At 43.1% G+C, this 26,257-nt stretch overlaps 2 protein-coding genes across 3 annotated transcripts in view; one reads left to right on the top strand and one right to left on the bottom strand.

Annotated features, from left to right (window-relative positions):
* Window positions 1-26,257, top strand: part of KCNH1 (potassium voltage-gated channel subfamily H member 1) — a 347,794-nt gene that overhangs the window by 320,518 nt on the left and 1,019 nt on the right. The window lies entirely within an intron of this gene.
* The window catches only part of HHAT (hedgehog acyltransferase), a 390,792-nt gene continuing 375,223 nt past the window's right edge, over window positions 10,689-26,257 (bottom strand). The window contains exon 13 of the mRNA XM_030557592.1: window positions 10,689-10,902. The gene's annotated coding sequence lies outside the window, so the exon portion shown is untranslated. The remainder of the gene's footprint in view (window positions 10,903-26,257) is intronic.

Raw genomic sequence — 26,257 nt, forward strand, 5'->3', positions numbered from 1 at the left:
GATGAATTCACTCCAGCTCAGGCAACCTGTGCAAGGACCTTTACGCCAGGGTGAATTCACAGGGATGCAGCCACACAAGCATTATGTATCAAGGAAAATAGAATATTCATTGTACTTTACTGTAGGAATGTTTGCAATGGATTGATTATGCACGTAAGTGAATTAGGAGCACAAGCCGCATAGAAAGCCAGTGGGCCTCGTGTTACTGACTCACTGGGGTGCTTTTGAAAATTCCACCCAGTGTTTCTTTGGAGAGTGCAATAGGCATGGAATGGCTGACAGATAATGACAGAAAACAGACAACTGACAGTCAAAAGGGAAACTAAAGAGCAGGAAAGGACACAAGAAGAGCAATAGGAGGGGGAAGAAATGATACTAAGGGGAAGCCAGTGTCTCTGAAATGACATTATGAACAAAATACACAATGTCATTAAATATCACCCAAACACATCACCATCATCCACAGACACCTCCATAGGCGCCCCACCCATTTCAGAATTCAGTTCAGAAGTGCCCTTCCTGTGTTTAAAAACTCCTATAAACTTGTTCCAGTTCCTCCCACCAAACTTCTGATGCTGAAAGCAGAAGGCAACTGCTTTGTGCATTGTCCCCTCACCTCCTGGCCTGTTGTCAGGGGGAGGAGGGAATTCTGCTCTTCCCTCCTGTCGCTTGGCTGCTGAGAAAGTGTGTGCATGGGATTTCGGTTCTTCTACCCCTCCCTCAGCCTCCTAGCTCCTGCAAAAGGGAAATGGAGTTTTGTGAGTTAGCCTCCCACCTTCTCCCTCATCCCCCAACATCATGAGATTGGCTTAAAAATTATGAGACTTTGGGAAAAATAATATTTTTGTGTGTGTTTTCTTTGAATTCTGTGTATTTGAGCCTTTTGGGACACGCCAGTCACATCTTCCACCATTCCTCTACAACGCCAAGGACTAAAAACTGTTAAACCAAATTAAAGTTGAGATTCTCCTGTAATCACTGGACTCCAGGAGCTTTAAGAAAATATATCATGAGAGTAGCAATAAAATCACGAGAGTTGGCAACACTGCAAAAAATCAGGAAATTCAAAGTTGTGGTTCCTGTAGTTATTCAGCCCTTTATGCTAGTATTTTGTATTACAGAGCATCAAGGTTTTCAGGGCTAGCTGCACCTTTGTCCCCTTCCTAGTCTCCCTCTCAGTGCCCCCACCAGTCTTTACCTGTCTTAAGGGGCAATCCCATAATTCTGTCATGCTTAGACTGGGCACTGGGCTACAGTGCCTTGCATGTCAACCAGGCTTACCCAGCAGATGCAGCTGGTTTTGGCACCTGAGGTTCTTCGCTGTGGGAGTCTGTGACCAGTGGTATATGTAGAGATCTGACAGCCTTCTTAAACCACTGTACTGTTTATCCTAACAGTGGGAACAAAGCATTTTGAGAGAGAGGATTTTAAAACAACAAGCACATGGGATCCCAGGGAGCCTCTGACAGAAAACTGTTCTGTCGGAAAATTTTTGACCAGCTCAACTGGTAACACTTGCACTACATACAAGCAAGGCTTTTAAATATAAAGAGGAGGGCATTTCTCTCATCTCGCCGGTTTGAATGTACACTACTGATGTATCTGTTTACAGTTGGTGGTTTAAATAGGTTTTGATTGTTTTCACCAAGTATCATTCTAGAGCATCTTTGTAATCACAGATATAGTACTGAAGTCTGAGTGTCTGGCACACAGCAGGCCCCCAACTTAATGTGTGTTTCCTATTTTACATGTTTATCCAGTTTTCCTAGCTTATTAGAGGCATGAGGTATTAATAGCTTATAGCAAATATGTTGTCACCTAGGAACTATAATGTTATCATTGGCTTTACAATAATTAGTTCTCTTGTGTAATTAGAGTAGAGCAGTGAATATTACATTGCTGCCATGGAATGGTGATAAATAAATCTGATCCTGTAAACCAGGGGTAGGCAACCTAAGGCACGGGTGCCGAAGGTGGTACGCAAGCTGATTTTCAGCGGCATTCACACTGCCCAGGTCCTGGCCACCGATCCGGGGGGGTCTGCATTTTAATTTTAAATGAAGCTTCTTAAACATTTTTAAAACCTTATTTACTTTACATACAACAATAGTTTAGTTATATATTATAGACTTATAGAAGGAGACCTTCTAAAAACGTTAAAATTATTTCTGGCACGTGAAACCTTAAATTAGAGTGAATAAATGAAGACTCGGCACAGCACTTCTGAAAGGTTGCTGACCTCTGCTATAAACTGTTGTTCATGCCACTAGTCTTGTTGAGGTCAATGGAACATTTTGGGTGAGTGAGGGGTGCAGGATCAGTCCTAATGTTTGGTGGTGACGCTATGTGCATGGAAATCAGATTGTCCTGAGAAAAGTGACATTACTAGTGACAGTGGGTGTTAGCACACCTGTCCCGCAGCGTTGGTGCTTTATGGGCTAGTTGGGTCATTTAAGAACACTTGGGGCAAAATCAAACTATTGTCAAACTATTTGTGATGTTAAGTGTCCCATTCTGACACTATCATTTTTATGATAAATAGCTTCCCAGTAGGGGGCATTATAGTATGGTTATTTGTAGGAACTCTACTTTCAGGAAGTGCTTGATGCGAGAGGACAGTATACATGGAGGAAGGAATAAAGCCTGAATGTTGCACTGTCTTGGCTCTATCTCTTTGTGCTCGCTCCTGCAGGCACATGGAAATCAGAAACTAAGACTATTGCACACAAAACAAAAAAGAGAGAGAAGAAACAGTAATTATGGCAACTACCAGATTCCTGTCCCTGAGTAGGTGGATGTGAAAGGAGATGCTAGACATTCTTCAAATCACAATCGGAAACCTATGAAATTGCAACGGAGCTAGATTAAAAAAAAATAAAATAGAGCAGCCACACTTTTAGCTGTAATGATGAACAAAGGCTGTCACATGCTCCAACAGCATTTGTATATATGTCAGCAGCAGCCTGGGAGGAACCACGTCAAATCACAGAAGCACTCCTAAGCATTTTCAATTAAAAAAAAAAAATCACATGCCAAAGGTATCTTTTTAACAAGTGTAATAAAAAATCTGGAGAAACAGTAGCTCTGTATGTTGCCAAACTGTGCAAAATGGCTGATTCATGCAATTATATCTTAAAAAAATGAACTAATTTGTGAGACAAGGTGGGTGAGGTAATATCTTCTGCTTATGAGAGAGACACACTTTTGAGTCACACAGAGCTCTCTCTCACCAGCAGAAATTAGACCAATAGAAGATATTACCTCGCCCACCTTGTCTCTCTCATAACCTGGGACCAACACGGTTACAATTACATGGCGTAGAACTAATTTGTGATAGATTAGTAATAGAAATGAAAGGTGCAAGAGCTCTAAGGAGAATGCTCAGAGCCCACACGAATTCTGATGAGCGCTACAAATGTGCATAGCTAGTGAACAAGTTCATGTCCTAATGCAGAGCATAAGTGGAGTGCAAACAGAGAGAATTCACCTCATAGTTTAGGGAAATCAAAAAAATACAAGGGAAAATGCACCAAAAATTGTGCAAAAGCAAATGCCCAAACACAAAGCAGAGAGGATAAATGCAAATGAAAAAAAAAGACCTGTGTATACTGTGGAGAAAACCCCCCATGTATAGTGTCATGTGCAGTAGTTGTGGCAAGACAAATTGTTATGGCAAAGCTTGCAGATAAGAAAAACAAAGAAAAATGCACCAAATTGAGGAAGCAAGCAGTGACTTAGTGGCCTTAGATTTTGCATGCATATGTCATTAATGCAGTGCAAAGCAAATACCATAAAATGGCTTGTAAAGCTCAGACTAGCTCCAAATGCAGAGGCCAGGATGAAGCACACAAACAAAAAATTGAATGCCAAATAGTCAGTAGGACATCCATGAATGTGCTAGGCTACAAAGACTTTCTCAGCGTCATACGAGACAAGAAAGCAAAATTGCAAGCCAAATTAAAACTATATGGTGGCACAATCATATCACCACCAGGACAGTATAAATTACAAGCAGAAAACCCAGGAAAAGCATACACACTGACATGTCAAGTAGTACAGACAACACAGAAGCCACTTTAGCTTTCAGCTAAAACGTGTATATTCACAAACCTAGTGACACTAAAGGCAGATCTGCACTTAAAATGTTGTAGCGGTGCAGCTGTAGCACTTCCGTGTGATGCTACTACACTGGTGGAAGAGCTTTTCCCATCAGTGCAGTTAATCCACCTCTCTGGGAGGCAGAAGCTGTGTCAGCGGGAGAAGCCCTCCCATCAACCTAGCACTGTTTACACCGGGGGTTAGGTCTGTGTAACTGCTTTGCTCAGGGGTGTGGATTTTTCACATCTCTGAGACACGTAATTATACTGATGTAAGTTTACAGTGTAGACTTGGCCTAAAACTAGGACAAATGATCGATACCATGGGCACACAAGTAAAACAAAAAATGTGACCAGAGCAGACAATACATTGTGGCATCCCTCTAACAAAGCTGCTCAAAGATTTCCCTTTTTTGGGAATGGGAAGGAGGAGGGGAAAGGGAAGGGCTGGGATGTCATAGATAAAACAATTCAGCCAATACAAGCATTGCTTCACGGAGCCCCTATGTTAGATACGCAGCATGAGAATCCAGGCAAGCTTGTGGCCAGTTCTAGGAGTGGTAGAGCAGGGCAGTCACTCTGGGCACCAACTTCCAGGGGATGCCAAACTACTGTGATGCTGGGCTCTGCCCCCTAGTCCCCTCAGTGCTGCTCTGATTGGCTGGCATTTTATTTTTGGCTGCTGAGAGAGGCACCAAAAATATTTTCCATCCTGTCTGGCAAACCAGCTAGGATCCCCCCCTGGGTAACCCGCCTGTTTGCACAGAACCAACCAATATATGCAAAGTACTAAAAACAGCCCAGTACCAAATACCTATGATTAAGAGATACTACTTGACTTTGCAAAAAGCAAAAATATTCCCTGTACTTGATGCCAAAGATGTATATTGGGAAGTGCTAGTGGATTTAGAAAGCAGCTACCTTACCACACTTTGGACACCAGCAGATAAATATATATGGTTGAAAATGCCATTTGGGATCAAACCTGAAATGGGAGAATTTCAGTGTCACCAACAAGATATATGAACAGGATTTTCAGTGATCAGCATCCTAGCTGATGACATTATGGTGTACAGATGTGGAGATAGTATGATGGAAGCTATGGCAGATCAGGACCACAACCTCATCTGTTTGCTAGAAAGTTCCAGGGAAGGGACATTTTTCTAAATGAACCATTTCAACACTTTTAATATTGTTGTTTTTAGCGGCTTGGAGGGGCCTGAAATTTATTTGACAAATTTGATCTGAATTCATGAATAGCTTCAGTGCCCTGAAAAATGCATTCTTCTTACAATTTACTTTTTGCTGAAAAAAATATCACCCAGCTCTATCCATTTTACATATGGTGCAAAGATGAAAATACTGCAGGTAATTTAAAATTCATTGTGACTCCCCTCTATTAAAATATTTCCCCTCCACTAGGTCTAGCATATTTTCACCAAAAGCATTTTGCTGAGCTTGTTAGCAGTGCATGGCAGTTTTTATTCCCTCTCAAAATAATGCAGTACTAACAGAGCTGTAACTGATACACACTTTATCAGCTTAATTATATTTGCTTTTAATTTAAAAGTTAGAAGGACAAGTGCACTAGAAAAATAGCAGTTACACTTAATTCTTATTTACTTTGAGTACCTGTCAGAGCTCATGATCAGGTTCTGAAGTTTTAAGTGTATTGACACTTAACTGTATTGTTAGTAGAAATTTTTGAATAGCTGTTTTTAACAAGAAAAAAAATTGCCTTGATGCCTCGTACCATGTTACAGAAACTGTGGTTTATGCATCAAGTTATACTAGATTCAGCTATTTTTTTCTCCAGTAATCACGCTGTATATATGTTATCTTATTTCCAATAGCATTTTGATCAAAAGAGTTTTCTTTCATGTTATTCTCTGGAGAAAGTGCAGCATAGCCTGCACACATGAAACAGAATAAATATGAAAAGAGGGAATTGTTTTTTGGTTGTGTGCAACTTCTTAATAAATATGAGTGACATGATTGAACAGTAATATTTAAGTCACCGTTTATAGCATTTTTAATTAGCCTTCAAAATATCATCTCACAAAGAAAAAACTTGCATTATCACTAATGAAATTCAGCCTAATAATATTTAGCTCATTCACTCAGCTTCAGGCACCAAAGCTCGGCATTAGTCCGAGTTATATACATTAAACCAGATGGTGTATGTTGTCCTCAAACTATGAATTCAGGCTTCTCTCCAACAAACTCTTGTGATGATGATTCTGTTGAATATTGTCGTGGAAATTGACCACCAGTCAGTTGAGTTGATCAGACAGCCTGAGGCTCCTTTATTGATTAATTATAGATTACAAGCATATATGCAGGGAGAGACGACAGGACCTCTAGCAAGAGGGAAGTCGCTCTACCTTACAGCAATAATACCTGGGTTTATAAAGCTTAAAACCGCAAATTACCATATGAGCTTATACATCCGAGGATACCATATTTGGTTAATACAATGACAATTTTTAACCATCTGCAAAAACTTTTACCATTACTATACCGGTTATGAGCTAATTTGCAAGCCTGCTTTTTGCAACTTCCCCTTTATACGGGTTTTTTGTTAATGTCAGGACTTTGACACCTGGTTTTCGCCTACTTGCAGTGTCAGCAGCTATGTTCTTAAGCAAATTTTGAGGAACTTGGGCCCAAAATGCACATTTGGCCAAGTTTATTAGAGGTTAGTTTTCTGTGTGCACAAGCTGCTTGATAAACTATAGTAGCCTAGCAGTTGTTAGTTTACTTGGCAGTGATAGATGGGGTTTTTAAGGGACTTTATGTCAGTTTAACCCCTTATAGCAGCATTCTGTGATTTAGCAGCATTAAGTAACATAATAGCAGTGTATAATATAGTAAAATCAGAAAGTGAGCCTCAGGAGGGTTAGTATAAAATCAATGTTTTTACTTTGCTATATGTTAGTATGATTGAGGCCTAAGGCCTTGATATGATTATTAACTTGATTAAGACCCGGCCTTTGGGCCTGGGGTCGACTTTCTTTATCAATATGTTGTGACAAAGTTGGAATTTTTTGTAATATTTTTGAGTCCTGTTTGTGCCTCAGTTTACTCTATAGGCAGCCTTGTTACCCAGTAGGGTGGAAAAGGGCAGTTTGCTCTCATGGCAGGCTAAGAGACATAGGTGTGGGTGTCTGTGCCTTGGTCCCTGTGTCGATGGAACATTTGAAAAGACAATGGCAAATCTAGTGTGTCAGACATTCAGGGACGGTTCCAGGGTTTTTGCCGCTCCAAGCAGAGGAAAAAAAAAAAGCCGCGATCGCGATCTGCAGCTCTACCGCCACTGCTTCAGTCTTCCATGGCAATTTGGCAGCTGGTCTTTCGCACCGCGAGGGACCCACGCCAAATTGCAGCTGAAGAACCGGAGGTGCTGCCCCTCTCTGTTGGCTGCCCCAAGCACCTGCTTGCTGGGCTGGTGCCTGGAGCTGGCCTTGCGGACATTGATAACTAGCAACCAGCACCCCAGAGGGATACAGATTTTCCCACCTCTCCACAGGCAGGCTGGACAACATTCCCCAGCTCGAGAACAAAGGCCAGGAAGATGTGAAGTGGGGGGATAAGAGCTGGCTGCTAGAAGGTGTCGGGGCTCTCATCTGGAGTCAGAGGTGCTGGAACCACACCCCTGGCTTGAAGTGGTTTTCATCATATACAGGGTTTACAGTTTGGCTCTGAGCACCCCTCACTACACAAATTGTTCCAGCTCCCCTGCCTGAAATATGACCAAAGAGATCAGATGGAGAGACAGACAGAGCTTGAACAAAGGGGTTTGCTACAGCTTGGCTGGGCTCTGGGCTAACCAGAGTGGACTATGGTTTAACTTTCAATTCTCTATACTACCCTCAGGATTTCCTATGCTGTGTTTTGACAGTGCTGTGTCTGTGCGTCACTGCAATTGCTGGGTGAGGTGCATTAATCCCTGAAGAGTGTATAGATCTCACTCAGGAGTCTGTCTCAGTTGGACTTGCTGAATGGAGCTCATGATGTGATGCAGGGTTCTGCAGCCCTAGAGATCCAGTCTAAGGAGGTGGTGAAGCCATGCAGCTTACCCTAGAGGAAGAGTGAGACCCCTAGGGATCTGGGTCTGGCACATGGAAGGGGTTCCTCATAGAGACTGTTCCAAAGCTGGGGGCATAGCGCCGAGCCTGTGGATCCGTGGCATGGGAAAAGGTCCGATTTTCAGAAGGGAGGATCACCGACCATTCTCTCTAGAGGGCAGGGTTTGCTAACCCTCAGCACAAAGAAAAGGCCACACCCAGAATCCTTGGAGCTACCAGAGGTCCCTGTCCATTCACATGTTGGTCCAGCTCCTCCATGCACTGACTCTAGGGCTCTCTACCCTCAGTGTCAGGATCACTGGTAACATGATTTCTTTGTAGCCACATTGCCAGGGCCATTCCGACGTCAATTTCCTTTAATTTTTCAGAGCATTTCTCATGGAGGTTGTTGAGGAATATGGTGACATGCATCCACTTTGTTTCCACGAAACCATCACACCAATTGGGAAGAAACTCTGTTTCCCTTCAGAAACTGCTACAAATGGCAGGCCAAATTCTACGGTCATGAAGACCCACATAAATCTGGAGTTAACGTTAACTCACCTCAATGGCATTATTTTGGATTTGTGCTCCTGTGTGATGCCATCAGACCATGCACAAAGCAACCGAGACAAATCACAATGGGCGATGCTTAAATAGAGTCAGAAACTGTGGAAGTCGCTTTGGAAAATCTACATCGCCCACCATTACATGCTTGCAGGCTTCTGTTCACATCTAACAAATTAGTTGCCTAGTGGAATCCTCACCCATTTTTGCTATAGATGAACCCTGTGTGCTTATAAAGCTTCTCATAGAAACAGGCTTCATGTCACTAGAGGTAACTGAGAGCAGAATCTAACCCTGGAATAACAGCAGCAATATAGTATAGAAGAGAGATCTACCGAAGACTGTTTGGGGAACTCCTGCAATTTTGTGAGATGCAAACTCATCCCAAATAACCCCCTCCTGCCAAATCTCCTTGCTAAGCTGTAAAAGGATGGAAGGTCTCAGTTCTGTTCTAGTTTTACCTCTGCATATTGCCTCTTAAGTACCTAATAAAGCATCACTATGGTGATTCTCTACCATACTGTATTAGGTTGATGATATGCAGCTTTAATTTTCTTCAACACATCAGCGTCTTATGCATTTTTGTTGCTGCCGTGGTGTCTGCCTGGCATTTTTTTAACAGATCAGCTTCAATTTTTTTCAGTGTAACATAAGCCTGAAGATATTTTCATCAATTCCCAGCAGATGCCAGATGAGCTGGGTAGTAATAAATGGCTTCTTGGTGATTGTTTTCCTTACGCATAAGTCCATTTTCTGTGTGGACCACATCAAGCAATTTAAGCTTTTAATTGTTTATGATATCTAGGGCTTGCACTCTGCAGGTGTTTTTGTATTGTAAAAGGAGAATTATTAAGCACGAGAGCAGAATACTACCATGTTATTTGCAGCTAACACTAAGGAGAACTGCCAAGTCCTGGTACTGCTGTGTGTGCTATAGAGGTGGGAGGGTGGGAAGCTGGGTGGAGTTAGTATAGTAATAGATCCATGGCTAACTAAGAACTTCACAGCTGTCAATATGCTACACACTGTGTTGATACAGGGCTGTATCCAAAGCCCAATGAGGTCAATGGAGACTTTCCACTGATTTCAGTGGGTCTTGGATCAGGCCCTCAAAGCCACAGTGGAACGAGAATTTGGAATCCTTCTGCTTCAAAATATAGTTCCCCTCCACTTGAGAGACAGACTCTCCATTTGTTGTTAACAGTCTGGGATCTATGACACACTGTTGAACAGTTCTGATTCCATCCAGTGGAGGGCTGTGTATCATACACAATAGCCAGTTCATTACAATATCAAATATTGTCAGTGGAGCACTGCTGCTGATGCTGGCAAATGTGAAGTAACTTCTTCTCCTTGGTACCTGAGAAAGTAGAATGATGGTTCATTTTGTTGATGTGATTATACTTGTGCTTATCTTTGAGGCTGGCTATGTGTTTGATTAAGTGTAGAGTAAAACTTCCCAAACTACAGTGTCTGTGTCTATAAAAGATAAGCATCTTTTTGTAGCCTTGTCAGGCCCAGAATATTAGAGAAGCAGGGTGGGCCTGTAAAATATATTTTCATGAGTGGAAGGTGGGTTGTATAGAATTAAACTTAATACAAAAAACAACTGACAAGCATCTAAGTTCTGCTTCATACACAGTTCTAAGATTTCAGATGCAAAACTTGAATTTTCTACAGCATTGTGCATTCATTTAAATACAGGCAACTCACACCAACTTTAGAAAAACTGACCTGCCCACCCCTTTAATTTATCTCCTTGTGTGAAAAGTTGGATGGAGTGATAAAACAACAAACTAAGTACAACCGTGTAACGGTGTGCAAAACAGTCTGTCTGCCTCCATCTCGACATAGGATTTGAGTGATTTCATTCAAACTGGACAAGCTGCAAAGCCATGCCAAGGCTACTTACTGCGTGTTTCACACTAATGGCTATATCATACTCTCTCCCCCTAGATGTAGTTCCCATTTGTGCATGTGCAGACCAGGGCACAGTGGTGGTATATCTGGCTCTCTTGAAGTAAATATCTGAATAGGCTGTTTTGTCAGAGGTTCAGGTCTCAAAGCTCTTACTCAGATTTTCCTCTGAGTTTTCCTTCAGCAATACAGGACTTCCATGGGCTGCAATGGAATGTTTCCTCAGTATGGATTGAGTAAATACTTCATGTCCCCTATGATAAGGGAAGAAAATAGCAGATAGATGTTAATACCTTGAAATTTAGATCAGATTGGGAATCACCAAGATTTTAGGAATTCCATTAACAAGAGGCTATCTATCTCTCTTTTAATAATGTAGGCCCTGATCTTGCAAGGGGTCATGTATGTACTTAGCTTTACTTACTATGAGTAGTCTCACTGAAAATTAGATATGTACCAAGATTTGCAGGGACTGCGGGCACACTAATTGGCCATTTCTTCCCTACCATCATGAAGACTGATGTTGCCGATTACCTGCTCTCTGTCAAATGGGGGACATCGAGGAGCTAATCTAAGTAAATATCTGACCACCTCGTCCAATGGGAAAGACTGAGGTAGACCGAACCACTCAAAATTCCCTATTGTTCAGAGCACCATTGGGACAGATTTTGACTTCTGTTATACCAGAGTAAGTCCATGGATGTCAGTGGAGTTATTCTGGACTAGATTTACACCAGTGTAACAGAGATCAGAATCTGGCTCATTATCTTTCTTCTGTCCATAAGTACCTTGTACATACCAGCACTGTCTGAATAAAGAAAAAAGTGTTACACACTAAAGAAAGAACATATCAAAGCCAAAGGACTCTCTCTTTCTTGGATCTTGCCACTCAAGAAGGAAAAAAAAGTGTTGACAAAATGTGTTGCAGGTGAAAGGATTGAGTATGATATTTTAGTCCTGGCTAAAATAAAGAAGACAAGTGATGAGGTAATATCTTTCACTAGACCAACTTTGTTGGTGAAAAAGACAAGCCTTTAAGCTACACAGGCTCAAAGGCTTGTCTCTTTCACCAGCAGAGTTGGTCTTGTGAAGATATTACCTCACCACCTTGTGTCTCTAGTATCCTCGTACCAACATGGCTACAACAACACTGGAAACTGGCTAGAATAAGTCATTCATAGTGGTCTAACATTTTATGAGGAGCAAGGGAATAGAGGCTTCTAAAGCTAAACTCCTCCAGTAATTTTTTTTTACCCTTGAACAAAAAAATGCAGATTATGAATATGAGGAAGTTGAGGATCTTACCTATTTTTCATTACAGACTCTCTCTCTCTCTCTTTCCCACTTAACTTGCTGGTTGTACTAGATTCTAATGGCTGAGGTATAGTACATCATTTGGTATATTTCTTATCTGGATTATTGCTCATGCGTTGTTGCAGTTTTAGGGACTAATCCTACCCTTCTTGGAGTCAGGGAGGTGTTTGGCCTTTGCCTTCAGTCAGAGCCAAACTGGACCCTTAGACTATTTCTAAATGGGTTAATTGTCTTAAGATAACATATGGGCATTCATGAAGTACGTCAACAATTATTATTTGCAACCTGTTTAGTCGGCTACTTTTCTTCTCCTCTCAGCCCCTTGCAACAGGGGTCCCTGGGGTTGCAACCTGGCTGGTGGAACCACTGAGCCCCTCCAAACTTGGTGGCCTGGGCTGCCTCTCACACGTGATGCTGATATCAAGTTGCAAGCCTCTGATGGTGCTGCACCTTGCTCAGGCATCCACAGGCCGGGACACACCCAACCAAGTTACATGAATGATCTCTGAGCCATTCATGAACCAGCAATAGGGAGTCTCAGCCAATTCCCCCTAGTGCCCCAGTCATGCACATCAGATCTGTACAGTCTTGCACTGGTCAGAAGCCTGGCCAGCATAAGCTCATTATCCCACTTCGCCTCTTCATAGGAAAGTGGACATGTACCAGCCTTTGTAATCTGAGCTGAGATTCCCCCAAGCACTTTGACCAAAACACACTGTTTTAGGTAAAATATAAAACAGGTTTATTAACTACAGAAAGATAGATGTTAAGTGATTATAAGTAGCAGGCACAGAGATCAAAATTAGTTACTTAAGAAATAAAAATAAATTCACAGTCTAAATTCTACAAACTAAGCAGGATTTGAATCAAGCAGAGTCTCACTCTGACAGATGGTACAAGCAGGTTACAGATCCTCAATACACAGGCTGGGACTACCTTCCAGCCTGGCACCAAACTTCCCCAGGTTCAAAGTCTTTATCCTTCCAGATGTGCTTCCAGGTGTTGAGATGGGGGGAGGAAGGCCAACTGATGTCACTCTCCCTCTTTTATACTTTTTTTCCAGCTGCTAGAAGATCCTTGCTGTGGTGGGGTGGTCAGGCAGTCCGGGCAGTCCCGCACTGTGTACCTGCCTTCTCTAAAGAGTCTCAGGGATAGTGGATTCTTTTCCTTGATGGGCCATCAGCGCTGTCTGGCCCTCCCTTGTTGTAACTGAAACAACTGGCTTGTGGACAGTCCCAACCTCATACCATATTTCAGTAAGGCACATAGCATATTTCATAACTTTACATACAATGTTAGTACATAAACATTCAACAGGATATTAATGTTCAGCAGATCATGACTTTTAAATGATACCTCACCAGGTATACTTTGTTCAAAACATATAATATCCACAATGGTGTACATGGGGTTTCTGGGGTGCTACTCTGAGGTGCAGAGTTGCTACACCCTTCCAATGCTCGATCAAGAGAGGAATTTTTCTGTCTTTCCCTTGAAACCATTAACTTGTCCTTGGAAAAGTTTTTTCCTTTGTTAATTTCCCCACTCCTTGTAAATAAAAGGTCTGCTTTTGTTGTTGCTCTTGCAGTGTGATTGTGGGAAGAGAGTCATGGATTTATGATTTCTGAAATAATTTAGGTGATTGCCGAGTCTGTCAAGGGGAATACAGGGTTTTGTTAAAGTCAGACTGTTATTCTTCAGTGGTTCCTTCAGTAATTACTGCAGGTATTTACTCAGCTTCATAAATCTGATATTTCCCTTGGTCAGCTAGACACGAATGTTGTTTGTTCTTGTATAATCCATACATGAAAACTTTTTCCATTTTTTCCCCCCTGGGGGAAAATAAAGTTGAACCCGATATTACTTTCCAAAGTTCTTTCTAATTTGCTGGCATCTACTCTGCTTCTCGAACTGGGGCAGTTTTTGGTTTGTGAAAGGAAATTTATACTTAGTCCAGCACTGGGATGGGAAGAGTAACTAGGGAGCAGAGAGCTGCAAGTAGAAGTGGTTGAAGGACAAGGGTGTTTTCTTGTTGTTGGGTTTTTTTAGATCATATGTTTGGTTAACCATCTAAGTACCTCTATGTGGGTGATGAGGGCTTTGCCACTGCTATGTGGGGTGGAAGAAGATGGCATCTGGGAATAATTTTAACGTCTCTAAAGCTTTAGAGTACAAATACGATATGAAATTAAGTTCTGAACTTTGTGGCTTGCTCATAAATTACATCAGTAAAAGTTGTCATTGTCTGTCTATGTCTAAAACTGTTCCCACTCATGTTCTAACTGCCCATGACACTTGCTGAGATTTCAGAATGTAAATGCTGAAAGCTGGGTTCCTAAAGGTAACATTTAAGAGTGCCTACAGGAGTTAGAAGCACAAGTCCCTTTGGAAAGTTGTATTCACAGGTACTGTACTGAGGCATTTAAATAAGTGACATGATTTGAAAAGTGCTATATACCTCACATTTCCTAGTGACTTTAATAGGAGATATTGGCAGTCAACTTTTTGAGAATCAGATACTTTGTTAAGGGCCTAAATATGAAATTATGCTTCTAACACTAGACATCCATTTTTGAAAAGCCTTTGTCTCTAAGGGTACATCTACACTGCAAAGAAAAACCTACAGCACCACAGCTAAGAGGTCAGGTTAATTGACTTGGGCTTGTGGGGCTCAGGCTGAGGGCCTAAAAATAGCAGTGAGGACGTTTCCACTTGGGCTGGAGCCCAGGCTTTGAGAGTATGTCTACACTGCAGTAAAAAACCCGCAGCTGGGCCATGCCAGCTGACTCAGGCTCCCAGGGCTTGGGTTAAGGGGCTATTTAATTGAGGTGTAGATGTTTGAGCTCTGGGACCCTGGTTCCAGCCTGAACCCAGGTGTCTTCATCGCAAATAAACAGTCCCGTAGCCCAAGCCCTGTGAGCTCCACCCCAGCCAGGGGTGTTAATTACATGTAGACACACCCTGAGGGCCTTACCTCTCCCTGGGTTTCAGAGGCCAAGCTGGAATGTTTACACTTAGGGCATGGCTTACACTTGCAGATGTAGAGCGCTGTGAGTTAAACCAGCCATTGGAGACCACAGCAGGAAAGCGCTGTCATGTGTTCACACTGTCAGCTGCAAGCGCAGTGGCGTGGCCACATTTGTGGCACTTGCAGCGGCATTGGGAGTGGTGCATTATGGGCAGCTATCCCACAGAGCACCTCTTCCCATTCTGGAGCTGTGGCTTGTGGGGGAGGCGGTTGTGGGGGGAGGGCGGGGCATTCTAGGTCCTGTTCCATGCCCCGTGATGCATTGCTTCACATCCCAGCAGTCCCTGTGCTTCCGTCCACATTTGGCACCATCTTTCACGTTTTTGTACTGGTGCGCTCTGTCTTCCCTTTTCGTTCTGCTGGAATGGATCCTGAACTTGTGAGGCATATGCTGATGGGTCTCGCCAGCATGTCACAAATTGCATTTGAGTACTCCTTAAGCTACAAAGTGACAGCGAGGAGTCCGATGATGATGTTGACTCGCATAATGCGTATAACACGAGATTGCTTGTGGCATTCACAGACATGCTCACGACAGTGGGACGCCACTTTGGGGCTCGGGAAACAAGCACTGAGTGGTGGGATCACATCGTCATGTAAGTCTGGGATGATGAGCAGTGGCTACAGAACTTTTGGATCAGAAAAGCCACTTTCATGGGACTTTGTGCTGAGCTCGCCCCCACCCTGCAGCGCAAGGACACAAGATTGAGAACTGCCCTGCTGGTGGAGAAGTGAGTGGTTATTGCAATCTGGAAGCTGGCAACTCCAGACAGCTACCAATCGGTCACTAACCAGTTTGGAATGGGAAAGTCGACCATTGGGATTGTGTTGATGCAGTTTGAAGGCTATTAATCGCATCCTTGCTCAGAAGAAACCGAGACTCTGGGCAACATGCGTGACATTGTGGCTGACTTTGCACAGATGGGTTTCCCTAACTGTAGAGGGCGATAGATGGCATAGATATTCCAATTCTGGCACCAGACCACCTAGCCTCCAAGTAAAAAATCAGAAGGTGTATTTCTCTATGGTTCAGCCAGGCGCTTGTGGATCACCGTGGGCATTTCATGGACATTAATGCAGGCTGGTCCGGAAAGGTGCATGAACGCATGCATCATTCGGAACACTGGCCTGTTCAGGAAGCTGCAAGCTGGGACTGTCTTCCAGACCAGAAGATCACCATAGGGAAGCCGAAATGCTCACTGTGATCCTTGAAGACCCCATTTAACCCTTTAATGCCGTGGCTCATGAACCCTACACAGGAGCCTTGACAGCAGCAAGGAGCAGTTCAACAACAGGCTGAGTTGGTGCAGAATGACTGAGTGTGCTTTTGGACATTTAAAGGACCGCTGGTGCGGCCTGTATGGTAAGCTGGACCTGGCCGATGACAACATCCCACGGTTGTAGGCCGCATGCTGTACCCTTGTCATGGTATTCTATCCCCAATCTGAACCATAGAGTCCAAAAAATGGGGTACCAGCATGAATTCCCTCTAAGCTTAATTGCCATCTTAGATCTGATAAGCTGCCACCACCCAAAAAAATTATAGTGTTGTGGGGCACTCTGGTCCCCCCCAAAAACCTTCCCTGGGGACCCCAAGAACCCAATTCCTTGAGGTCTTACAACAAAGGGGGAATAAACCATTTCCCCCCTTCTCCTTTCTTCCTCCCGGTCTTTCCCACCCTGGGTACACTAGGAGATCACCGTGATTCAACTCCTTGGAATCACAGCACAGAGAAATCAGGTTTGTTTCCCCCCTTCTCTCTCCTTCTCAGGCGTTCCCTCCCTGGGCAACCTGGAGAGAGAGACAGATTCAAGCTCCGTGAATCTAAACAAAGGGATTCCACCCTTCCCCCCCCCTCCCCTTCTCTCTCCCTGTCCCTCACCAATTCCCTGGTAAGTACAGACGCATTCCCTTGAGCCTCAACAAGGGGGAAAAAAATTCAAACAGATCTTTTAAAAAGCAAAACTTTAATAAAAAGAAAGAAAAAAAGTAAAAGTTGTCTCTGTAATTTAGAATGGTAAAAGTTACAGGGTCTTTCAGCTTATAGACACTAGAGAGAACTTCCCCCAGCAAAAATACACTTTAAAGTCCTATCCAGCAAAATACACATTTGCAATACAGAAAACAATCAAAGACTATAACCGCCTTATCTACTTAATACTCACTATTCTGAATATATAAAGACTGTAGCAGGAGATTGCAAGAAACCTGGTTGCACGTCTAGTCCCTTCAGGACCCAGAGAGAACAAAGCCAAACCCCAAAAAACACAAACAAGGCTTCCCTCCACCGAGATTTGAAAGGAACTTGTTTCCTGATTGGTCCTCTGGTCCGGTGTTTTTGGTTTCCCTGTTTGTTAATCCTTACAGGTAAAAAGAGACATTAACCCTTAACTATCTGTTTATGACAACCCTCCATAACATTTGTGAAGGGAAGGGTGAAAGCTTCACTCAGGCCTGGACCATGGAAGTTCAACACCTGGAGGCTGAATTTGAACAGCCAGAGACCAGGGTTATTAGAGGGGCCCAGCATGGGGCTGTAAGGATTAGGGATGCCTTGAGGGAGCAATATGATGCTGAAAGCCACCAGTAATGTTTGGTGCCCTGCATGGGAGTGAAGTGCAATGGTTCCAATGCTACTAGGCATCTGTGTTTGCTATGTATGATGCACTGACTTGCAGTGCCTGTTGCTTTTCTGGGTGACAGTATCTTTTTCAAAGCCAAAGAATTCATTTATTGAAAAGAAACACAACTGCTTGGGAAAGAGAAAGGGCATGACACATCTGTGCTGTGTGGGAGGAGGGAAGGGAGCGGGGTTGGGTGGGGACAATCACAGATTTGCATATGTCCTGTTGTCATACTCAGCCTTCCTGTCTGGCGTGCAGTGCAATGAGTGCTGCACTTCAGGCTGGCTAAAATGAGTGCAGTGGGTAAGGATCGTAGTTTGCAGGGATGGGTGGTGAAGCTACAGGGGTTGGAGACGGCTGGTGGTTGTAAGAAACCAGATGTTGGGGGAAGTGGGTTGGTGGTGACACGGGGGCACAAGGGAAAGAGTTTTGGGACAAGCTGCGGGGGTGGGGGGGCGCAGATGTGCTACATTTGCATTGCTACGAGTGCCTGTATCTAGTCTTTTCTTCCCCATGGACCCCTCTGATGCACCCCTCTGAGATATGGACCGATGGATCTATAATATGGCTGATGAACTGGGCATACCCCTTGCATGTCTTTCACCTGCTTCTTAAATGCTTTGATCAGTAGTAAAATAGTTATCAATGCCAATGTATAAATGATCATAATTAAATATTTTTGTTTAGTGTTGTTGTAGCTGTGTTGGTCCTGGGATATTAGAGAAAGAAGTGGGGTGAGGTAATCTCTTTTATTGGACTTTGTCTCCATAATAGGACATGTCAGTAAAAGCCTTATTGAAATGACCAGAGGCAGTACATCCCTTTGAGCTATTTTTTCAGGCTCTCAGCAAACTCAGCCTGACATCACTGTGATAGTTACACTCCTGGCTGATCTGAAGATTTTTTTTGCAACTATTAAGAGGCAGAAACTTATTTTTAAATGAAAGGTGAGAGTCTGGAACATGAAATGGCAGCTCATGGAGGTGGAGCTCTACTGTACACCTAGCTGATCCCAATTGGAGTCCTGCACACACCCCTTACATGACCTCTGAATTCAGTCCTCTATTTTTTCAAGAGCTAATATCAGTTTGAGCCCTTTTGATAGGATATTTTCCCTCTCCTTATCTTCACCTTCTCTTTTTGCACACTCCCACTCTTCTTTCCTCTCACTCGGTGCCCCAATATAACCTTGGAAGGAGTTAAGGGGCTACCGCTGCAAACCTTTCCCCCCTATTAACTCTGTGCTTCAGTGCCTGAAGAGGATGCTGTGCTACAGCAATGCCTATACTTTTATGTTCGAGGTATATATAACACACATAACTGGTGCAGCTATTGCTCACCTTTATAATGGCTTCAGTCTCTGAGTAGAGAGTGAAATTTTCTTCCAGAAGATTGCTAGTGAGTACAAGCCAAGCGACACCCCCCGAGAGGAATATGTTTCAAGGTAGTGATGAGGTGGACCCTATGCAGCACGAGTGTAAGAACCCTCCTAGAGTCTTTGCCCGTTGTTCTGAAATATGTTTTAGTTCGAAACGTGTAAAGCTCTGCTATGGTTAAAATCAGCATCTCTAACGGATTCCATAAAAAAAAAGCTATAAAAACATCAAGCGTTTTCCTTCATACCTAACAAAAGCCATTTCCAGGTCTCTCAGACTCACATTGCTTGTGTGCCTAGGCACATGAATGTCAAGGTAAGTTTAACGTTTGAGCCTCTCTGGGATGCTTCCAATCAGGGCTGGCTCTAGCCATTTCGCCGCCCCAAGTATGGTGGCATTCCACAGGGGGCACTCTGCCGCTCGCTGGTCCCGCGGCTCCGGTGGATCTCCTGCAGACGTGGCTGCGGAGGGTCCGCTGGTATCGCGGCTGCGGTGGACCTCCCGCAGGCGTGCCTGCAGATGCTCCACCAGAGCCGCGGGACCAGCGGGAGGTCCACCAGAACTGCCTGCCGGCATCCAGCAGAGCTCCCCCCATGGCATGCTGCCCCAAGCACGCGCTTGGCATGCTGGGGCCTTGAGCCGACCCTGCTTCCAATATTGTTTCTCCACCATTATTGTTTTTAGTAAGATTATTCCTGAAGCCAATATGGTCCCTATTAATTGAATCCACATATTTCCATTTTTACTCACACTTTCCTGCCTGGCTACTTACTATGCAACATGGTCTGATCAGCACCTATTCATCACGAGTGAACTTTGGGACCACATACCATTCCAGGACATTTAACTGATTCCCCAGCAATTTTCATGGAAAACCACTTATGAAATGGGAATAATGGGGAGTAGGAAGAACCCCAGTGGTACTTCAGACTGATCTTCCTACCAAGCACATTCTGTTTACCCTCCTCTTCCTGTGTAATGAGAGAGCTCTCCGAGATTCCTTCCTTAAAATGACAATCTCAGACTTCTTTTGGGTCCATTCAGTGAGCACTTAGCTTTTCAAGCTGTGCAAACGTATTGATCGTCTCCTATCTGAAAGATTCTACCAAGTCTATATTCCAGGCCATAGGTGTTTTAATAGAAGAGTTCCTCATGCTGTTCAGTGGAGGGCTTTTTGTTTTGTTTTGTGATTCCATGAATCATGGTGCAGTAAGCATGGTACAGCATTAAAATGTGAAATGCTGTGGGAATTCTACAGAGTGTTTGAACAACCTCAGGATTGGGTTAAATTATGGGTAAAGTGTATCAAGCTGCAGACTATACTGCTAACAGAATTAAACATCAAATTTAAAACAGTTCTGTACCACCAGTGGACCAGTTTAAGATAAGAATTTCTTAACTCTGAGAACAACTAAGATGAAAATATGATCAACCCACTGCAACAATTCTCACTTGCAATATTAACTTGTAGCATTTTAAAATGATTTAACTTTGAAATCATACAAGGATTTCTCTTTCTCAGAAGGACCAATTAACTGCTCACTAAGAAGACAAAGAAACTTAATACCAAACATTACTTTGAGTTAATACGTAACAGTTTCAAAAGTGCCTAAATAACTTAGGAGCATAAGGCCCATTTCCAAAAGTGACATAGGCACTAGAAGCTTAAATCCCATTGACTTTCAAGAGACCTAAATGAAAATGGAACACTTAGTACTTGTAAGTGTTAAACAAATGTCCCCAAACAACAGTGTGTTGATGATGGAAAATAATCAGAGACATGGAAATAATTCCATATGAGGGCAGTTTGGAAAGAGTCTCCCTGTTTAGAGAGGGGACTAAAATGGGACATAAATAGACGATAGTGAGCAACAGCAGCTAGGGAAGCCTGATTTTTCTCTCTCTATTTCCCTTCACTCAAGGGACAAATAGACATTCAATGTACCTGAAAAGCAGCAAATTTACAACTCACAAAAGGAAATACTTTTTACATAGTACATAAATAACCTGTGCAGCTCATTGCCACAAGATATCACTGAGGCCAAGAACTTAGTAGGAGTCTACAAAGGATGACGTATTTAGATGGATAATGAGAACATCCAGAATAACATTAGCTAGGACGATTTTTTATAAGGAATATCTCTCTATCATGAAAATGGTTTGAGCATTGGCCTTCTAAACCCAGGACTGTGAGTTCAGCTCCTGAGGGGGCTATTTAGGGAACTGGGGTAAAAATCTGTCTTGGGGATTGGCCCTGCTTTGAGCAGGGAGTTGGACTAGGTGACCTCCTGAGGTCCCTTCCAAGCCTGATATTCTAAGTATAGATTTTAGGGGGAGGGATAGCTCAGTGGTTTTAGCATTGGCCTGTTAACCCAGGGTCATGAGTTCAATCTTAGAGGGGTCCATTTAGAGATCTGAGGCAAAAACCTGTCTGGGCATTGGTCCTGCCTTGAGCAGGGGTTTGGACTAGATGACCTCCTGAGGTCCCTTCCAACTGTGATATTCTATGATTCTATGACATTCAGTAGGAGTCAGGCACCTTCCTGCCAATAAGATCACAGTAAGACATGTGTCTACCTTGACTGCACTGTTAAATATTTTTTGCTTATTTTGCTTCATTTCCTCCTTATTTCTTACACACGAGCTGTCAGAAGTGACATCTGAATGAGCTGCAACAGGCATGTAGAGGATGTTTAAAGCACAGTTGGCTCCCTGGAAGCAAGCACCTTTGTGCAGAGTAAAAAGGATATTGAGGCATTTGTCACTGGTATTGCAGCCTTGTTTCATGAAAACTCATGTTCATTGATGCAGATTTTGAAATATAATTTAAAAATCATTTTTGGCCAGCTTTTCTGCTGGTCTGTATTGGATTTGATCCATTGACATCCAGGGAGCTATGCTGATTGGCACCAGCTGAGGACCCAGGCCATATTGTTTGTGGGGGGCAGAAACAACCCACTTAGCTGCCTGTTGTAAAGCTTTGACTACAGAAGAGCAGATTTAAAATACACCATCACTTTGGTTCACTGCTCTCTCTTTTACGTATATTTCTGAAGTTGCGCTGTTTGTTAATCTTAATGTCCTATCAGTAGTGATGGAGTAGAGATGTTACCAGAGTAGAGAGTTGTAGGGTGATGAAGGTGTGACTAACGGCACTTCAGATACAACAAGCACATCCTTCTGGTGGACTCAAATGGATGATGACAGAAGGCGGCTAGACTCTTGGAACACATCAAGCACAACTCTGTCCTGTGCTTTCATCTCAATGAGCAAAATGCAGCACTTCTCTCTCTTCTCTGTTTAACTAAACAGACCAGATTGTGGCCAACCCCACGTAGGTGCACAAGAGGGGTTGGAAAGACCACATGGAGGAGCCTACTCCATCCATCCTTTTGTAGAGCCCAGCCTGAAATCCAGCGGGCAGTACAAAGTGCGCACACATCTAATGCCAGTGGCAGCACCTGACTCCCCAAAGGACCATGACCTTGGCTTCCCTTCCATAGTGGTAGCTAGGCTGAGCTGCTGCAGGGGAGTGGGATAGTCTAGTCCCATTGCACTCTGTAAATGGGGGCTAGAGTTCTTTGTTCCAATGCATGCTCCTGCAGAGCCCCTAGCGGCATTCAGGCCGAGGCAGCTGGATTGCTTCCATGACCAGCTCCTGCTGAGCAGCTGCTCCACACTCCCCCACCCCCAATTTAGGCTGTAGTTTCTAGAAGCACAATCTAACCCAAAGTGTAGGTTGGTCACTGATTTAGCAGAATGCCCTTTTTTAATTGGAGCATAGGATTTCATATTGCTGGTCCCTCTAGTTAAGTAGCCTGCCTCTTGCTATTGGCAGTAACTTGTTGTTTTAGGCTGAAATCCTTGCAATCCATCACGAAAACTGTGCAATACTGTACAGGTATATAGGGATGCAGCATCTGCCTTGGCACCGTGGTACTTAGCTTGCATACAGGAGTATGAGATTTGATCACTCTTGAAAGCAATTACAACAATCTCCTTTTAGTTAAGCAAAAATGCTAAATCTTCCAACACATGGATGTGATGTTTCCACTATAATTCATTGTGAATGATAGCAACCTAAATACAGCAAGCAATGTAGCATTTGTAGAGCCTGAAATATAGGGCTGGGGGTTGCTGCTAGGAACCACAATACAAGTTTGCTCATTACACCCAGTCTATTATCATTGTCATTTCAGTTAGTTATCTAGCTAATATGCATATCGCTGTGTTACACACTTGATAAGACAACTCAAGTACCTTTCCCTTTTGCACTAAGGAATCAATGCAAAATTTTAGGGAAAAAAAAGCTGAAATAAAAATGACCTCCTTTTCCAGATCTTGCATCTTCCTTTAGACCAAATATACTGTCTGTCTGTCCATCTTCCTCTTTGCCTCAGAACTGATCAGAAAACAATCCACTCAAACAGCTATTTGTATTTGTTTCTCTGTAAACAGCTGAATCTCCCTTTAAACAAACACAAACAAAAACCTTAAATGCAGCCCTGCAAAGCCTCTTTCATTCCCACTTCTCTTTGCCACAGTTACCATAAAATTTCAGTGGAGTCAAAGTATTCAATAAGGACGCTGCTGTGAGAAAGCATAGCATTGAAAAAGCTGCCAGAGCAACGGATATATTTTGACATGTATTTGTGCATTGTTCTCATTTCTTACCCACGTCTTCAGCTAAAAGAGCAAGCATACCAACCTAAGGGGGAGTCCGCAGACAAACACATTTTGGGGTTTGATTCTGCACAGTAGGGGTGTGGGGGTACTGCACAGATATATGTCATCAAAAGATGATGAACAGGCAGGAGTCCAGGGGATCTGATTTTGCATTAATGAGAGTGCTGCTGGTGGCTGCCTGGTAGCTAGAGAAACACCTAGAAGTAACCTGAAGAAGAAACTCTGTGTAAGCTCCAAAGCTTGTTTCTCTCAGCAACAGAAGTTGATCCCATAAAAAGATATTACCTCACCCACCTTGCCTCTCGCAGATGGAAGTAGGTAGCGAGGTGCTTGATTACAATAATGGGAATGAGCTTATGCATAAGCCGATGTCTCGACAATCCAATTCTTTACACGTGCCCCCGGTCCGTTTTCACCGTGTGCTTTTCAGAGTACAGGAATAAGTGTGCATTGGGGCTTGAGACTCTCTACCGTACTGTGTGGAGAACTGTGCCAGTGGCCACATTTTCAAGAGTTCAGCACTCAACAGGGTCCTGTTTAGGTACCTAAATGAAAACAATGGGAACTGCGGGGTACTGACCCTCTTGAAAACCTTCCCCACAGTGTCCACCTTCTTGGGCCTGCTCATAGCTTCCAGTCACTCTTGTACTGAAGCCCAGCAGCCTGGCATACCTTCCCTGCGCATCATGCAAGAACCGTGCACAAACAAAGTTTTGGACATTCCTGCTGCTTACCAGAACTCTCACCAGCTGAGTCAGCACCTGTGTGCATGGTGTACTAGTAGCAGCTTCAGTCAGATCTTACTGTCAAACTGAATTACAATGTCCAGGCTTAAACAGTTTGAGGTCCTCCGTTTGCGGGAATAGCAATCTGATGTCAAGCTCTCCCAACAGCTGATATGCCCTCCCTAGTTGTAGTTGTGATTACAGCCCACTTCTCATCATCCATTTGTCTGTGTACATTCTGCACTGGTGCGGAATAGGTACGTGCTGAACCAGTTTAAGTCAGGTTTAAACTGATCTCAGAGCATCCATGTGCCAAAGTTAAATCAGTTTAGCTAAATTGGTTTAATGTGTCACCTTCAGTTCACTGGTGCAACTTTTGTCTGTGGACAAACCCTTATTCTGGAGCACTGTATTATTTATTTATTCCAACTGGGTGTCATGCCTCTCCTTTTGCAAATTAGACTCCTTTGTCTGAGTTTCCTAATTATTGCCATTTCCTGAAAGGACACTGTCCAATACTTTGTCATTCTTAGTTTATATTTAGACTCCCATTTAAAACTTGAAAATAAAATGTCCTTTCCTACTAATTTCATCCTTTCCTATTTGGCAAAATTTCCATGATTCTCCCACCACTGACTTTGTCTCCTTTCTAAATACCCAGCAATTAACACAACTCTTTATTTGCATGCCTGCATCTCACTGAGGAGAATGTCAGGAGCTTTAGAGCTAGCAGAGCAAATCACAAAACATTCCCGTTGGTGTTGTGCAAAAACAGTGCCTTTTCTGATTCTTAATGGAAAACTCCACCGGGACAGAGGGGTGGGGTTGTTTATCAGTTTCAATCATATTTAGAACCTCAGGGATATTTTCTCCTGTATTACAATAACTTTAGACTGGCGTCTTTTTAAGGAATCTAAGGGGACTGGCACCCCAATCCCTTGCTTTTCAGTGAGGGCTGGGTACTTAATCTTGCAGTTGGTCTCGTTGAAAACTTTGGCCTTAATGTACATCCCATTTTGGAATTGAACTACTTGAATACCAGATTTGAGTGCACCCTGTTTTCTTGCTTGGAAAATACCAACAGTGATAAAAAGTCTATTGTTACTGGGGGAATATTCTTCCTGTGAGCAGTATGGGACCATCCATTAGTAGTGTAAGTTTGAGCAGCCTCTAGACCAGGGGCTGGGGCTAGCACAGATCAGCCCACAGGATCAAGAGGTTGTTGTTAGTAGAGGTGGTCAAAAACCAGGATCACTTTTTATGAAAAAATATGTCCCTTTTTGGTCAAAAATATTTCAAATTTGAAGTTTTTCCAGCTAGCTCTAATAATTAGCTCCCTGGCAGCTCCCACCACTCCAATGAGCAGAGTACACTCAGAGAGAATCATTCTACTATTGCCTTTTATCCTCCAGAATAACTTATCAACCTTTATTCTCATATGACACATGTAACAAGAAAAGGAAGCAAGAGGGAAAACAATTTCAGTGAAGTACCTCAGAGACTACAGTAAATGAGCATGGATAGAGTTAATCTTGGTCGTACAAACCACTTAGTTGGCCGAGTTGCAATAAAACAAATACAAAGTTCACATGATGTACAGTAAGTGAGCTCAAGGATGAGTAGGCAGAAAAACATGAGAATGGTCTATTTTAATAGTGAAAAATGAGTACACTGATGAACCCCAAGACCCAGCAGTAATAATCCATGTTAGAATGGAATGACTGTGATTATTACATTTAGTGACACCATCTCATCTCGTCTCTCAGAACTGAAAAGGTTATTTTCCAGTACCTTTGGAGCCATATAATGGATGTAGCATGCTTCTAAATAACAAGATAGCCCACATTACGCACAC

This window comes from Gopherus evgoodei, chromosome 3 (assembly GCF_007399415.2).
Source record: "Gopherus evgoodei ecotype Sinaloan lineage chromosome 3, rGopEvg1_v1.p, whole genome shotgun sequence".
Taxonomy (NCBI): Eukaryota; Metazoa; Chordata; order Testudines; family Testudinidae; genus Gopherus; species Gopherus evgoodei.